Raw genomic sequence first — 15,746 nt, forward strand, 5'->3', positions numbered from 1 at the left:
ACACGTGTTTCGTACTACACTTTCGACACTAAGTTTCGACACTAAGTAATACATTAATTAAAAATGGATAGATTTTACCACAAAGTGACTGCCGAATCAATTAAGGTAAATATTAAGTTAAAAATAAAAGTGGCGTATTTTTGGCTAGGATATAGTACATTTTCTGGGCATTCCGAAAACATGCACAACTGAAAATCATCAATGTTTGATATATGACGTTCTTGAAAGGAGTGAGTGATATTATAACACCTTCCAATAGGATGATTCATTTTGCGCCACATTGCATAAAAATAATTCAAAATAGGTAGGTACCAAGTAAAATTTAAATAAAATAAAACAGGTATGTCTTCCGTGTATTTTGTACATATTTTAAAGTGTTGCCGGAAAAGGTTACGTAAAGTACCTACCGTAATGATAACGTAAATATTTTCAGTTCTCATTGAAGTATGAACGACATTGAAATTAAAAACGTACCTACGTTAGTAAAAGACGTGGGAAGAAAAAATATTTAAATTTTATTTTTTTGTTTCGGCATTCGCTTTGTGGTAAGACATGATGAAATTTTAAAAGAAAAACACTTGTTTTTATATTTGGACCTGAAGATGGAAGCATAGCTTCGGAAACTAGTCGTTATAATAAAATAAACTCAAGTGGTAAAACACAAGTGTTTTTCTTTTACAAAATATTTAAACATTAATTCGGCCTTAAGGCCCAGTATTCATTTTTTTCTAAATCCAGGTAATTTTTTACCTATTTTTTTCTCAAATCACCGTTTTTGCAGTGAAAAATTTAGCTTTTCTTCGAAATAATTATAAAGTTTTGAAAAAAAAGAGTAATTCACAGATAAAGAGTTTGAAAATATATTTAAGTATATAATTTATTAAAAAAAATAAGAATTCAATCTATATTCATTAAAAAATCGGGTGTGGTAAGACGTGTTACCTCTCCGGTGGTCGGCAGTTGATTGAATTCTGTGTTTCGTTGTATCCTCTTAAGAAACATCGGAAAGTGTGTATAAATTTGTATGTACAAAAATACATATGAAAAAAAAAAACTTTACAAATATCACTTTTTTAAAAATCTAATGTGACTCGTGTTTCGATGCATTCAGCACCATAATCAACGATATATGAATGTGAAAGAGGCGAAGATTGTTTGCAAACACAGATTGGTGTATCGTTCTATTATCTCTGCCTAGCCCTGCGTCCGCCTCCGTAGTGCAATGGTTAGCGTGTTTATCTACCGTGCTGGTGGTCCCGGGTTCGATTCCCAGGGGGGAGTGAAAATAAATATTAGTGATTTTACACTTAAATATTTATTTAATATTACCATGGACTGGTACCTGAAGCGGAGGGCTGATCACCTTTCCTTCAAGTGTAAACGATTAAGATAACACTGCGTTAATATGACACAGTGCCCTATGCACCATTGGGGTGCGGATAAGGGTTTTATTTTATATTAATATTTATTTAATATTACCCTGGACTGGTCCCTGAGGCGCAGGAGTGACCGTCTTGCCTTCATGTAAGTAACGATCAAGATAACACTGCGTCAATACAATGCAGTGCCCTATGCACCATTATAAGGGTTAGATAGATAGCCCTGCGTGAAGCAGCATAATGATTAAGAAAATATTTGTTGCTATGCAAGAAATGATTCATATTTCCTATAAAATATATTAATTTCAATAACATGTGAACATACGTGTACACTTATAAGAAAAATTATAATTTATGTCGAATTCAAAGTTCAAGAAGCATTTGTAAGCGCTTTACACCGAGGTCATTGTTTTACTTTTTATAAAACTTTGTACAATATTTATGAAATAATTATTTTTCAAGAAAGTCGTAGATATTATGACGACTTCATTTTTTTAACAGCTTATGACAGCCAAACAACTATATGTTTAAACAGTCCTTACACATGCATTTAATAACACTGACCAACAAATTTTAACTGAAATTTTGATGACTGATTTGGACTAAGTTAATCGTTCTTATTCAAAGTCTATATCGCTCACTCCTTTCAAGAACGTCATAAATCAAAATACTTGATTTTTCAGGAGAACGTTTTTAAAGTTTAAAAATATAATACAATGTATTAAAATTAAATATCAAGCCACTTACTGAACTTTTTACTGTGCAACAGAACTTTTAAGGTAAAACCTGATGGTTTTTTCTCTATTTGAAAAATATTTAGTATATTTTAAAAAATAATTAAACAATACCCTTTTATCAAAATGCAAAAACAACACTTTCTGCCCTGTAGCGGGTAAATATTAAGTTAAAAATATGTGTCTTTTGCTGAGATATAGTACATTTTCTGGGCATTCTGAAAACATGCACAACTGAAAATGGACGATTTTTGATTTATGACGTTCTTGAAAGGAGTGAGCGATATGGTGACAAGCTTGTATCACGTCAAGTTTTGATGTTACAGTCATATTATAATTTTTGTAATTTGTTATTTTGCGTATGATAAAAAATAAATTAATTTGGTTTTTAACATGCCTTTTTAATATTCCCGTTATTTTTTTAAATATATTTTATATTTTGCCCTTCGTAAGTATTTTTTACATTTTTAACTCTCTTATTTGTGTTTCAGTCTTGTTGACCTTTATCCCATGTCCCAAAAGTAGTAATGGAAATTATTTATCGGAAATATTGTATAAATATGACTTACATATCGCTCACTCCTTTCAAGAACGTCATAAATCAAGAAACTTGGTTTTTCAGGACAACGTTTTTAAAGTTTAATATAATACAATGTATTAAAAATAAATATCAAGCCACTTGAACTTTTTACTATGCAACATATCTTTTTAGGTAAAACCTGAACGTTTTTTTCTATTTGAAAAATATTTAGTATATTTATAAAAATAATTAAACAATACCTTTTATTCAAAATGCAAAAACAATACTTTCTGCCCTGTAGTGGGTAAATATTAAGTTAAAAATATAAGATATAAAAATATTAAAAATATAATTAAGTTAAAGATATAGTAAATTTTCTGGGCATTCCAAAAACATGCACAGCTGAAAATTGTCGATTTTTGATTTATGACGTTCTTGAAAGGAACGAGCGATATGACAAGTGTCAGGTTGTGGTCCCGTGGTTAGTGTCGCGGACTCTTGAGTCAGAGTTTTTCGGTTCGAACCCACTCACAATTGATACCACAATTTGATACCTATTTCTAATAATGAGCCATATATTATATTATATTTCCAATAATTGTAATCCATAAAAACACAAATATTTCAATTATTAAAAAATATGTATTTAAGTAATAAAATAAAAAAATAATATATAAATATATATGTATACGTGTTCTGGCAGTGAACGGACTGATTTGCAATTACCATCAAATTATTTACATCATGCTTCATGCGACATATTGTTTTGATCGTCCTGCGTTATGAGTTATGAAACGACTGTTTATTGTCTGACTGTAGTGTCACCATACGTGGCTTCTCAGTATGTGCACATATCCAATGCACTACTTCCTCAAACAATTAATTTTACCAATCTGAGTAATTCAGTTTTAATATCCTTTATTAATATAAATAAAGGTAAAGCTATATTATACACAATGATGTGTATGTATGTGCGTCTGTGTGTGTGTATATATATATATATATATATATATATATATATATATATATATATATATATATATATTTATATATATATATATATATATATATATATATATATATATATATATATATATATATATATATATATATATATATATATATATATTATATATATATATATACTTATATATATTTAAATATTTGGCGTAGTTATAAGTATATGAATAGTGCTATGTTAGAGACGTGTAGTACTGTTTGCATGCTTGTGTAGTAATTGTCCTGACGAAGAGAAGGGTGCGCTATAATAAAATATCGATGACTGGTTATGTACTAACATTTATAGCATTTTGTCAAAAAGTGGTATTATTTAATTTTGTTTCTTTAAATTTAGAAATATTCTAACCTTCTATACCATGATCAGCAAATTCGCCATTGAATTCATTTTCAAAAGCCCATTATGAATTTTACTAAAGAGCAGAAGAAGACCGAGGAAAATTGGTATGAAAAAGCATATCAAATACTTGCAAGAGGCCAGGACTCGAAATAATCGGCGGGTACGTTTAAGGAGATGCATCAATGTGAATGAGGCGAAGAATGTTTGCAAGGGCAGTGTAGTGTTGCATTCTATTCTCTCTACCTACCCCTGCTGCGAGGATGCGGCGAGATGGTTAGTTGGTTAATTAGTTGTTTTTTTCATAATCAGTAATTTTCCATTGAAAAAAAAAATCAAAAGAAAGATTTAAATTGGAAACAAAATGTGCGAAAGAAGGTATGCGTTTGACAAAAATATATGAAGCAATAGCGCATAACGATCTATGTGATTAAGTTAGAAAATAAGACAAAATGAAAAAGCCAAATAAAATAAGCTATGTGACAAATCTTGATCGATATTGAGTATTGATATTGAATTCAATGTAGAGATCTATTTTATTCTTTTTAGGGATCAATCTTATTAATTTATTTCTTACTATTTCCGTTTACTATAAGTTTTGAGATATATATACTAAATAAGCTATAAATCCTTGAACAAATTATGCCAGAAAAATTATATTAGACAACTAATAAATACTATAAAAAAAATGTTCAAAATGATTACACGAATTTTACTTAAATATGTGAAAATAAAGATGATTTCAAAACTCCCGGCCAATTTTCAATAACGCAAATTCCTGACGGAAGAAATATTAACAAGATTAATTTCTTTCGCAAAAAGTCGATAGTCGCTGGCATTGTGCCACTTGCCCAAACGATGGTCACCCTGCGTTCGCGATGTCGTTTTATCGACCTTGGCTAGCGAGCACTGATTTGGTCCGAAAATGGTGGAAATATTCGCTCGTATATGGCAGCGATATCAATACAAAGGTACATAAAAATACAAGCAACGAACTCGTATGTCGGATATCGGAATAAAACGAATTGTCAACAATAGACAAATCGTAGTCATACAGGAGAAAGTGACCAAGTGCATTTTTTTACAAAACGTGATCATTGATTATTTGATATCTTACTAGCTTAAAATTGCCTTGAAAGAATTCCAAAGGATTTTAAACTTGTAAGTATGTAAAATATATTGACTTGGTAAAAATGACTAACTGCATTGATGTTTATTTTGTTTCCAAGCAAAGGTGATTTAAATGTCCCTCCTGAACATTTTACGTTTTGTTAGTTGGTCACATTCTCCTGTACGACTACGAAATGCGATGGACAGCAAAGGTCAATTTTGAAACAAATCCCAATACAAAACAGAAGTGAAACATCTTTAGTTACAACATTTTGAGTGTGTCCAAATACTTGTTCACAAAATCTGGATTATCTCCAATTACAGGAGTTATTTTCGTATTATTTTTTGACATATCATGAAAGATGAAGAAAAATATGGAAGTCCGGGCATTTACGGGGCTGACGACCGTCATAAACTAGTCGCAAAGTGATCACTTAGATCACTTTAGACACGTGTAACATTCACCAATTCTACCCATTATTGACAGCCACACTACTCAAAATTCTTGGAAGTTCTATATATATGAATTAATTTTGAAACATTATTCTTGAATCACTAGAACTTCACTAGAGACATCTATTGGTAAGATGAAAACTTCCATATTCTTCTTCATCTTTAATGAGATAAAATAATGAACATCTTTAGGCCCAGTATTCGTTAAGTCGCAACTTAATTTTCTCTAAACTCAGGAAACATTGTACGTACATACTTAAGTACCTAGTATTGTATAGCTATATAAGGACCGTCAGTCCATTCAATCTTCACATTCGTTTGAAAATGCCATAACTGGGCGAGAAACAATAGAAAAGGTCACAATAGACCTAATATGGTCGCAATGACATAAGGGATGCAAGATCCCTTGACCTCATAAAAAACGAGAGGCGAAACAATTGTCACAATATTAGTTTTTATGTGTTTTTTTTTTAAATAAAATACATCTTAGATTAAAAAAAATCTGTGTTTGATTTAAAAATTAATACATAAATTAAAATGGAGTTCTACAAATTAAACGCCAAATCAATAAATGAATAAAATTTTACGTTATTTATTTTTTTCTGAGAACATATTTATTGCATTGAAAATAGAAGTTTTTCTTCCAAATAATTATATGGTTTTTAAAAGAATAGAGTTGTTGAAAGGTTATGAGTTAAAAAAAATCGTTATAAATTCTAAGAAATTAAAAAAATATCCAAGACACATTGCATCCTTGAAATTTCACTTCCAATTCTCGTCCCATTATCGATTATCTTGTAAGTTTCACCTCAAAAATATAAAGAAACTTCATTTTAGTCCATTAGAGCAGTGCTCCGCAACCTTTTCTCACCTGCGACACACAAATTTCTTCATAGAATTCCGCGGCACACCTAAAGTTTAAATATATAGACCATCGAAAATTTATTTATTGATTTGGCTTTTAATTTTTAGCACTCTATTTTAATTTATGCATTAATTGTTAAATCAAACACCGATTTTTTTAGTCAACTTTTTTTTTATTGTTAAAAAACACATAAAAATTTATATTGTGACAATTGTTTCGCCTTGCATTTGATTGAAAATGCCATAAATAAGCGAAACAATTGTCATAATATTAATTTTTATGTATTTTTTCACAGTAAAATACAACTTAGTAGACTCAAAAAATCTGTGAATGATTTAACAATTGATACATAAAATACGTTGAAAATTTATGTATTTATAATTATATTATAATTTTGAAATAAAAGACAATGTTATGAAAAATAATTTGTCATTGTGTGTTAATGACCAATGACCCAATGACCAATTATATTTGTATTTAATTACATAATGTAACATAAAAAAATGTCAATTACATTGAATTTGGCTGCGGCACACCTGAATCCTGCTCACGGCACACCATTGTGCCACGGCACACCGGTTGCGGAGCACTGCATTAGAGAATTTTTATCAGTTGAAAAATTCCACTTAAATGTGGAATATTGTAATCTCTCAAAATATAACCATTGGTTTATCTCTTCGAACAATGATTCATTTATTTTTAAAAGTTGGTATATTGTTAACTAAAACGTACTTTAAAAATTATATTAGGTTGAAATATTTTAAAAATGTTTGAATAAATGTACAATATTTATATTTTTTGCCAGCCTCTATAATAAGGTGTAAGCGCGTTAGGCTATGATGCTGGAAGTCCTGGTTTCAATTCACAGGGAGGTCAAAATAAATTAATGTGATTTTTATTCTCACATTTTTAAGTCGCAACTTAATTTACTTTAAACCCAAGTAACATATCTTAATTTGCATTTTATGTAATCGATTTTTTCTTTCAACACAGTTTTGTATTGAAAAAATAAGTTTTTCTTCGTAATAATTATATGGTTTGGAAAAAAGGTTACTGAAAGATAAGGATTTTTAAAAATGTATTAATTGTTACATCAAAAATAGATTTTTTTGTGTCAACTAAGTTGTATTTTATTGTTTGAAAAAACACAAAAAATTAATATTGTGAGACATGTTTCGCCTAGTTATGGCATTTTCGAACGAATGTTTGAAAATGCCATATTTAGGCGAAACAATTGTCACAATATTAATATTTTATGTTTTCTTAACAATAAAATACAATTAAGTAGACACAAAAAATCTGTATTGGATTCAACAATTAATACATAAATTAAAATGGTGTTTTACAAATTAAACGCCAAATCAGTAAATTGTAAAAAAATATATATATATATAAATATTTTTTCCATCTATATTAAAAGGACTATATCTATATATCAGTCCGCCTCCTTAGTGTAATGGTCAGCACGCTCGGCTACCGTTCTGGAGGTCCCGGGTTCGATTCCCAAGGGGGCTAAAATAAATTTAAGTGATTTTTTCACTGTCATATTTATTCAATACTACCCTGAACTGGTACCTGAAGCGGAGGGCTGATCACCTTTCATTCATGTGTAAACGATCAAGATAACACTGCGTTTATATGACGCAGTGCCCTATGCACCATTGGGGTGTAGATAAGGGTTTTATTATTGATTATTTATTATATTAAAAAAAAAAACAAAAAAAAAATCTAAAATACATTAATTAAAAACAAATGGGCCATGGACAGGTAAAAGAAGCGCAGGACTGATAATTTAAATACAATATACAAAATTAAAACACTTGTGTAAAAAATTAGACCACTTCTTTTTGGATTATTGATATTAATACTACAAGTTTCGAGAACTACACATGTTCTCAAATCTCCCCCCTATTGTCTATGCTCCAGCATCTCTTCAACCTTCAACGTCCCAAAGACAAAACTCTTTAATTTATACTTAGATTTACATACGGTGTTTGAAAATGACGCGGAAATTAAACACGTGTCACTATACTCGTATAATTTAATAATTAGTAAATTCTAAATCTTAAAATGGATGAATGAACTACTAAGAATGACGTCATTAATGAGTTATGTGACGTATGAAAGAAGAAAGTATGAGATAATGCCTGGAGGAGAGATGAATGAAATTGTAGCTTAATAACACTTTATATAATGGTGAAAGAGATTGAAAGTTCATACGTCGTCCAAAGAGAAGTCATTTGAATTAATACCGAACAATGATAATGTTTGAACAGTTCAAATTAAATGACAAAAATTGACTAATCATTCAGTTATATAATATGTTGTAATGGTCAGCACGCTCGGCCACCGTTCTGGAGGTCCCGGGTTCGATTCCCAGGAGGGTCAAATAAATACAAGTGATTTTTTCACCGTAATATTTATTCCATATTAGCCTGGACTGGTACCTGAAGCGGAGGGCTGATCACCTTTCCTTCATGCGTTAACGATCAAGATAACACTGCGTTTATATGACGCAGTGCCCTATGCACCATTGGGTGCAGATAAGGGTTTAAAAAAAATTCTAAATCTTAAAATGGATGAATGAACTACTAAGAATGACGTCATTAATGAGTTATGTGACGTACAAAAGAAGAAAGTATGAGATAATGCCTGGAGGAGAGATGAATGAAATTGTAGCTTAATGACACTTTATATAATAGTGAAAGAGATTGAAAGTTCATACGCTGTCTAAAGAGAAGTCATTTGAATTAAGAGCGAACAATGATAATGTTTGAACAGTTCAAAGTAAATGACAAAAATTTACTAATCATTCAGTTATATAATATGTTGTAATGGTCAGCACGCTCGGCTAACGTTCTGGAGGTCCCGGGTTCGATTCCCAGGGGGGTCAAATAAATACAAGTGATTTTTTCACCGTAATATTTATTCCATATTAGTCTGGACTGGTACCTGAAGCGGAGGGCTGATCACCTCTCCTTCATGCGTAAACGATCAAGATAACACTGCGTTTGTATGATGCAGTGTCCTATGCACCATTGGTGTGCGGATAAGGGTTTTATAATTATTTTATACTTTTTTGACATCTCAACAGTTATTAGTTTTTTTTTCAAATGAAGTCTTACATCGGTAGCCTATTGGTAAATTAGTATGCATAATTTAAAAAAATCATTTTTGGAAATTAATAAATATGGTGTCGAGTTAAACTCGACATCACAGTAGGCGTAATAAATATGTTATTTTTTGACATCTCATCAAAGATGAAGAAGAATATGGATGTCTGGACATTTACGGGGCGTACGAACTCATAGGCTGGTTTCAGTGACCACTTTACACACGTATAACATTCACCAATTCTACACACTCAAAATGTTGAAAATAAATTAACTGGTCAAATTATAAACTAAAAAATTATATTTTTTAGCGTTTCTCGAGAATGTGAATATAATCTATGATTCGGACCTCACGTACAAATGAAAGAGTTTCTGGTTAATAAAAAGCTTATTTCATCTCACCATAGACGTCTCTAGTGAAATTCTAGTGAATTCAGGCACTATTTATATAATTTGAACAAAATATATGGACAGAACACTCTCTTTATCATTCATATATACATACATATATAAAATATATACTTATGTAGAAATTCTAAGAATTGGAGTTGTGTGTTTGACAATCATGGGTTGAATTGTTATAAAGTGATCACTTAAACCAGTCTATGACAGTCGCAAACCCCGTAAATGCCCAGACTTCCATATTCTTCTTCATCTATGTTGAGATGTCAAAAATAAATTAAAAGATTAACTTTTCTATCATTTATGTAATATAGACATTTATGAAACTTGGACGAGTATTTTTTTTGTAATTCTTCAATTCATATAAAACCCTTATCCGCACCCCAATGGTGCATAGGGCACTGCGTCATATAAACGCAGTGTTATCTTGATCGTTTTTACACATGAAGGAAAGGTGATCAGCCCTCCGCTTCAGGTACAAGTCCCGGGTAATATTGAATAAATATTACATTGAAAAATCACTACTATTTATTTTGCCCCCCTTGGGAATCGAACCTGGGACAACCAGAACGGTAAAATACCTTATAACCATACAAATATTCTTTAACTTTAAATTGATAATCTCAAAATTTGTCTTAAATAAGTGTTTTATTTTCATATTTACATAAATCATTTTGTTCAGTGCAAAGTTTAAAAAAAAAAATTAAATAGCCATATTATTTTTTGACATCTTATCAAAGATGAAGAAAAATATCACGTGTAACATTCACCAATTCTACCCATGATTGACAACCACACTACTCAAATTCTTGGAAGTTCTATATATATGAACCATTTTAGAAACATTGTTCTTGAATCACTAGAACTTCACTAGAGACATCCATTGGTGACATGAAAAGTAGCTTTTTATTAGGCAGAAACTCCTATATTAACTCCTGGATTATAATCACATACATGAGAAACGCCAGAAAATATCATTTTTATTTTTATTATTTTAACTTATAAATTGACCAGTTAATGTAATTTAATATTTAAATAACCATTTTTTCAAAGTATTTTGTATGATAACTACCATGTATTATTGAAATACATGTTAAAAAAGGAATTTGTGTAAACAACGTTAGTCAAATATCATACAAGTACCTATATGAAAAAAAAAATAAATATTAAATTTACTGCGCACACATATGAATCATGTCTTAATTCTCATAATGTGGTAAAAAAAAACATTTACTTAAAATCTCCTTTATCAAGAAGCATACTTTGAGCTCGGTCACATACGTCATCTGCATCCGATCAGACATGTTTTACTCCTGTAATCTTACACCTTTATCCTTCAATCAGGAATGAGAAAACACAAATCGTAGTACTATTAACTATTTTGATACTTTGTGGTAAGAGATGAATTTCTAAATAAAAACACTTGTTTTTTACCACTTGAGTGATATTTATTTTAACGACTAGTTTCGGAAGCTACAGATGCTTCTATCTTCGGATCCAAATATAAACTGAAATATAAATATAATTTTATTTTTAGACACGAAGATGGAAGCATCTGTAGCTTCCGAAACTAGTCGTTAAAATAAATATAACTCAAGTGGTAAAAAACAAGTGTTTTCATTTAAAACGGTCAAGTATGTCAAATACTTGGGAACGTTCAGGGGTCGGAATAATGTATGAGGAGATGCATGAATGTGGAAGAGGCCAAGAATGTTTGCAAAGACAGAGTTCTGTGACGTTCGATTCTCTCTGCCTACCTCTGCGGGTAAGCGGCGTGATGGTTAGTTAGTTAGTTATACACATATCGCTCTCTTCTTTCAAGAACGTCATAAATCATAAAAACTTGATTTTTCAGGAGAACGTTTTTAAGGTTTAAAAATATAATACAATGTATTAAGAATAAATATCAAGCCGCTTATTGAACTTTTTACTGTCCAACAGATCTTTTTAGGTAAAACCTGAAGGTTTTTTCTCCATTTGAAAAATATTAAGTATATTTAAAAAATAATTCAACAATACCTTTTCTTCAAAATGCAAAAACAACACTTTCTGCCCTGTAGCGGGTAAATATTAAGTTAAAAATATTGCTCTTTTGCTGGAATATAGTACATTTTTTGGGAATTCCGAAAACGTGCACAACTGAAAATTGACGATTTTTAATTTACGACATTTTTGAAAGGAGTGAGCGATATGTTTATACAAATCTTTTGCAAAATTGTTTAAGAAAAACACGTTTTCTTTCCTAGTTTAAATCATTAATTTAAAAGTATTTTTTTATTGAATTATTTGAAGTACCCTTGAGGTAGTTTTGAGAAATTCATGTTTAATAATGATCGATTATGTATTGTTTTTAGCTAAGAATCCTTCAGAATTTCACATGTATGTATGTATGTTTTTATAGACGGTTTCCAAGTTTTTTTGTTGTTTTAATTTTCATATTATACTTTGTGCTAGTCATAAATTAAATATGATACAAAGAAATTTAGCAATCCTTATAAAAAATATTCAAATGTATATATCTTAGTTGTAACTACGAATTTTCCTCAAATTTATGACGTATAATGGGAGCTATTATTTTTAATTTAAGTTTTACTTATTATTTTTTGACATCTCATCAAAGATAAAGAAGAATATGGAAGTCTGGGCATTTACGGGGCTGACGACCGTCATAGGCTGGTTTAAGTGATCACTTTACACACGTGTAACATTCACCAATTCTACCCATTATTGACAACCACACTACTCAAATTCTTGGAAGTTCTATATATATGAACCAATTTAGAAACCTTGTTCTTGAATCACTAGAACTTCACTAGAGACATCTATTGGTGAGATGTAAAGAAGCTTTTTACTAAGCAGAAACTCTTATATTAGTATGTGAGATCCGAGTCCTGGATTATAATCACACACATGAGAAACGCCAGAAAATACCATTTTCATTTTTATTATTAAGCTTATAATTTGACCAGACAATTTATTTACAAAATTTATTTGGACACACTCAAAATGTTGTAAGTTTTACTTAGTTAAATACCACTATTTCTGGGTAAATAGCCAGACTTCCATTTTCTTCTTTATCTATGTTGAGATGTAAAAATGTAAACGTATGTTGTTTCTCTTTACTCAACAGAAGTAAAATTAATGTTATATTATTTTGAGAAATAAAAATACTTTGTTTTTTGATCCACTCATATTTTATTAACAACCAACTAGTTTCGCCAACAACCTGTTGCACTCTTAAGGGTTTAATTTATAAATTAAACCCTAAGAGGGCAACAGGTTGTTGCGGAAACTAGTTGGTTATTAATAAAAATGTGAGTGGATTAAAAAACAAAGTCTTTTTATTTCTCAAAATAATATATCTATATGATTCACAAAGTTAATGCTTCCAATATTCAAAACAAAGTTAAAGTTATCTACACTTCGTAGTTAAAACGTAAACTTGCGTATGGAATCGACTCCAAGACTTGGCTTGATTTCATTTATTTTATAAATGCAAATTTATGAAATAAATAATCTTTCTTTACCTTGTATCGAAATAGTTGACGACTATTTTTTTTTGGTAATTAACGTCATGTACAATTTACATATTACACTCCAAAGTCTCCATTCAGACTTAAATTAAGTTTTCGAATAAAAAAGTATATTTATCGGACTATGAGTTTCAGGATGACTGTTTAAAAAGTCACTCTGAAACTCTTCAGAAGTAATGCCCTAAATATGATTTTTTGGGAAAATAGTTTTTTTTTTATTATTTAAGTTTTACTTGGTTAATACCACTATTTCTTAAAATTTGTTGTAACACGTGTTTTGATGTATTCCGCGTCATTTTCAAACACCGTATCGCTCACTCCTTTCAAGAACGTCATAAATCAAAAATCGTCAATTTTCAGTTGTGCATGTTTTCGGAATGCCCAGAAAATGTACGATATCCCAGCAAAAGAGGCATATTTTTAACTTAATATTTACCTGCTACAGGGGAAAATGTGTTGTTTTTGATTTTGAAGAAAAGGTACTGTTTAATTATTTTTTTAATATACTAAATATTTTTCAAATGGAGAAAAAACCTTCAGGTTTTACCTAAAAAGATCTGTTGCACAGTAAAAAGTTCAATAAGCGGCTTGATATTTATTGTTAATACATTGTATTATATTTTTAAACTTTAAAAAAGTTCTCCTGAAAAATCAAGTTTTTATGATTTATGACGTTCTTGAAAGGAGAGAGCGGTATGTAAAGTTAAATCCAAATAAAAAATAAATAAATAAAAAAACAGCTCCTACCCCCTCTTCATTCTTCATCGTCCCAACTTTAAAATTTCGACTTAGCTTCACAAAAGTTTTATATAATAAAATAACAACTTTATAGTTTTTGCCACAAATATATACTGGGTTTCGTCTTTACCGATATTATTAGGCTGATTGGAGGCAAGATAATATGCACTGTTATATAGGGGTTGAAAACCATGATTTTACATATTTTTTCTGTTTTTTTTTTAATTGAGTTAATTTAAGTAGTGTGGGTATAATAATAATTAAATATAATTAATGGTATGGGTTTTAAGTATGATTTCTCCCAACAGTCTGGTAATTTTGGTAGAGACGAAGCCCGGTCACTAGTTAAATTAAATGAAAAAAAAAATACTACATAGTTGTTATGTATGAAATGCTAAATCAAACATAGATTTTTTCACTGTACAATATTGATTTTTATGTATTTTTTAACAATAAAATACAAGTTATTAGACTCAATAAATCTGAAATTTAATACATAAATTAAAATAGAGTTCTACAAATTAAACGCCTGATCAACAAATACAAATTTGTTATTTTATTATTTCATTTGTGTATACCTTTTTACAAGTGATATTGTATAAATAGGGAGTTCATTGTATTAATAAATACCTTTATTCAATGATCCTTTTCCTTTAAATGCACCACACAAAATGAAAAAGAAAAAAACTGAAATAATGATTTTTTAATCGATAAATAAAAAGAAAATACACTTTAATTTTAAATAATCGTTTTTAAATTTTGAATACTACACTCTGTAATGTCTTTGCACTAGATTTTATTACATAAAAAGTAATTAATATCGAGAGTAATATTCAATTCTTTCCCGCGGTTTTGATTTAAAAAAACACAAGCTACCACCTCGGAAGTTTAACCAGAACTAACCATTCAACATCTCACACGAGGAATCAGTAAAAATCTTAACTTGATCACCCATAAAAAGGTAGAAACCCTCTCTGAAGTCTATAACTCATCACAGCAATAAATTGTATACCTTTTTATGTATAAGCATATTTTACATACCACAAATGAAATTTTTCTCAAATCTATATTTGATGTAAGGTGGTACATTGACTAATCGTTGAATACAAACCGATAATTTTTAAATCAGTAAATGTACGTTAAGTAAAAAAGCCTTTTGATTTACTATGAGATAAAATTTAAACGATATTATTTGTGTGCGTTTTATATGAGTGTCTATCAATTTGTCATCGTGTTGAATTTCATTGTTTTTTTTGTGTTTTGCAACAATTTACGTAATTAAAAGTAAAACACATTTACGATTTGATGATTTAGATGTAAACAATTTAAGTATGTCAAATGTGTTTCTTGGAATATTGTGAAATTATATTTTATACTTTAAAAAGATATGAATAATTATTTGCCGTGCGAATTTGGGTCTTAAATTAGTCTTTTCGCTCACACCTTTCAAGAACGTCATAAATCAAAAATCGTCGATTTACAGTTGTGCATGTTTTCGGATTGCCCAGAAAATGTACTATATCCCAGCAAAAGAGGCATATTTTT

General features: G+C 29.8%; 1 protein-coding gene across 1 annotated transcript in view; it reads right to left on the bottom strand.

Moving 5' to 3' along the window:
- The window catches only part of LOC148303274 (ABC transporter G family member 23), a 67,199-nt gene extending 52,098 nt beyond the window's left edge, over positions 1-15,101 (bottom strand). The window contains exon 1 of the mRNA XM_088270186.1: positions 14,832-15,101. The gene's annotated coding sequence lies outside the window, so the exon portion shown is untranslated. The remainder of the gene's footprint in view (positions 1-14,831) is intronic.
- Positions 15,102-15,746: the final 645 nt, after the last annotated feature.

This window comes from Brachycentrus maculatus, unplaced genomic scaffold (genome assembly GCF_059751285.1).
Source record: "Brachycentrus maculatus isolate JH-2025_06_01 unplaced genomic scaffold, ASM5975128v1 h1tg000374l, whole genome shotgun sequence".
NCBI lineage: Eukaryota > Metazoa > Arthropoda > Insecta > Trichoptera > Brachycentridae > Brachycentrus > Brachycentrus maculatus.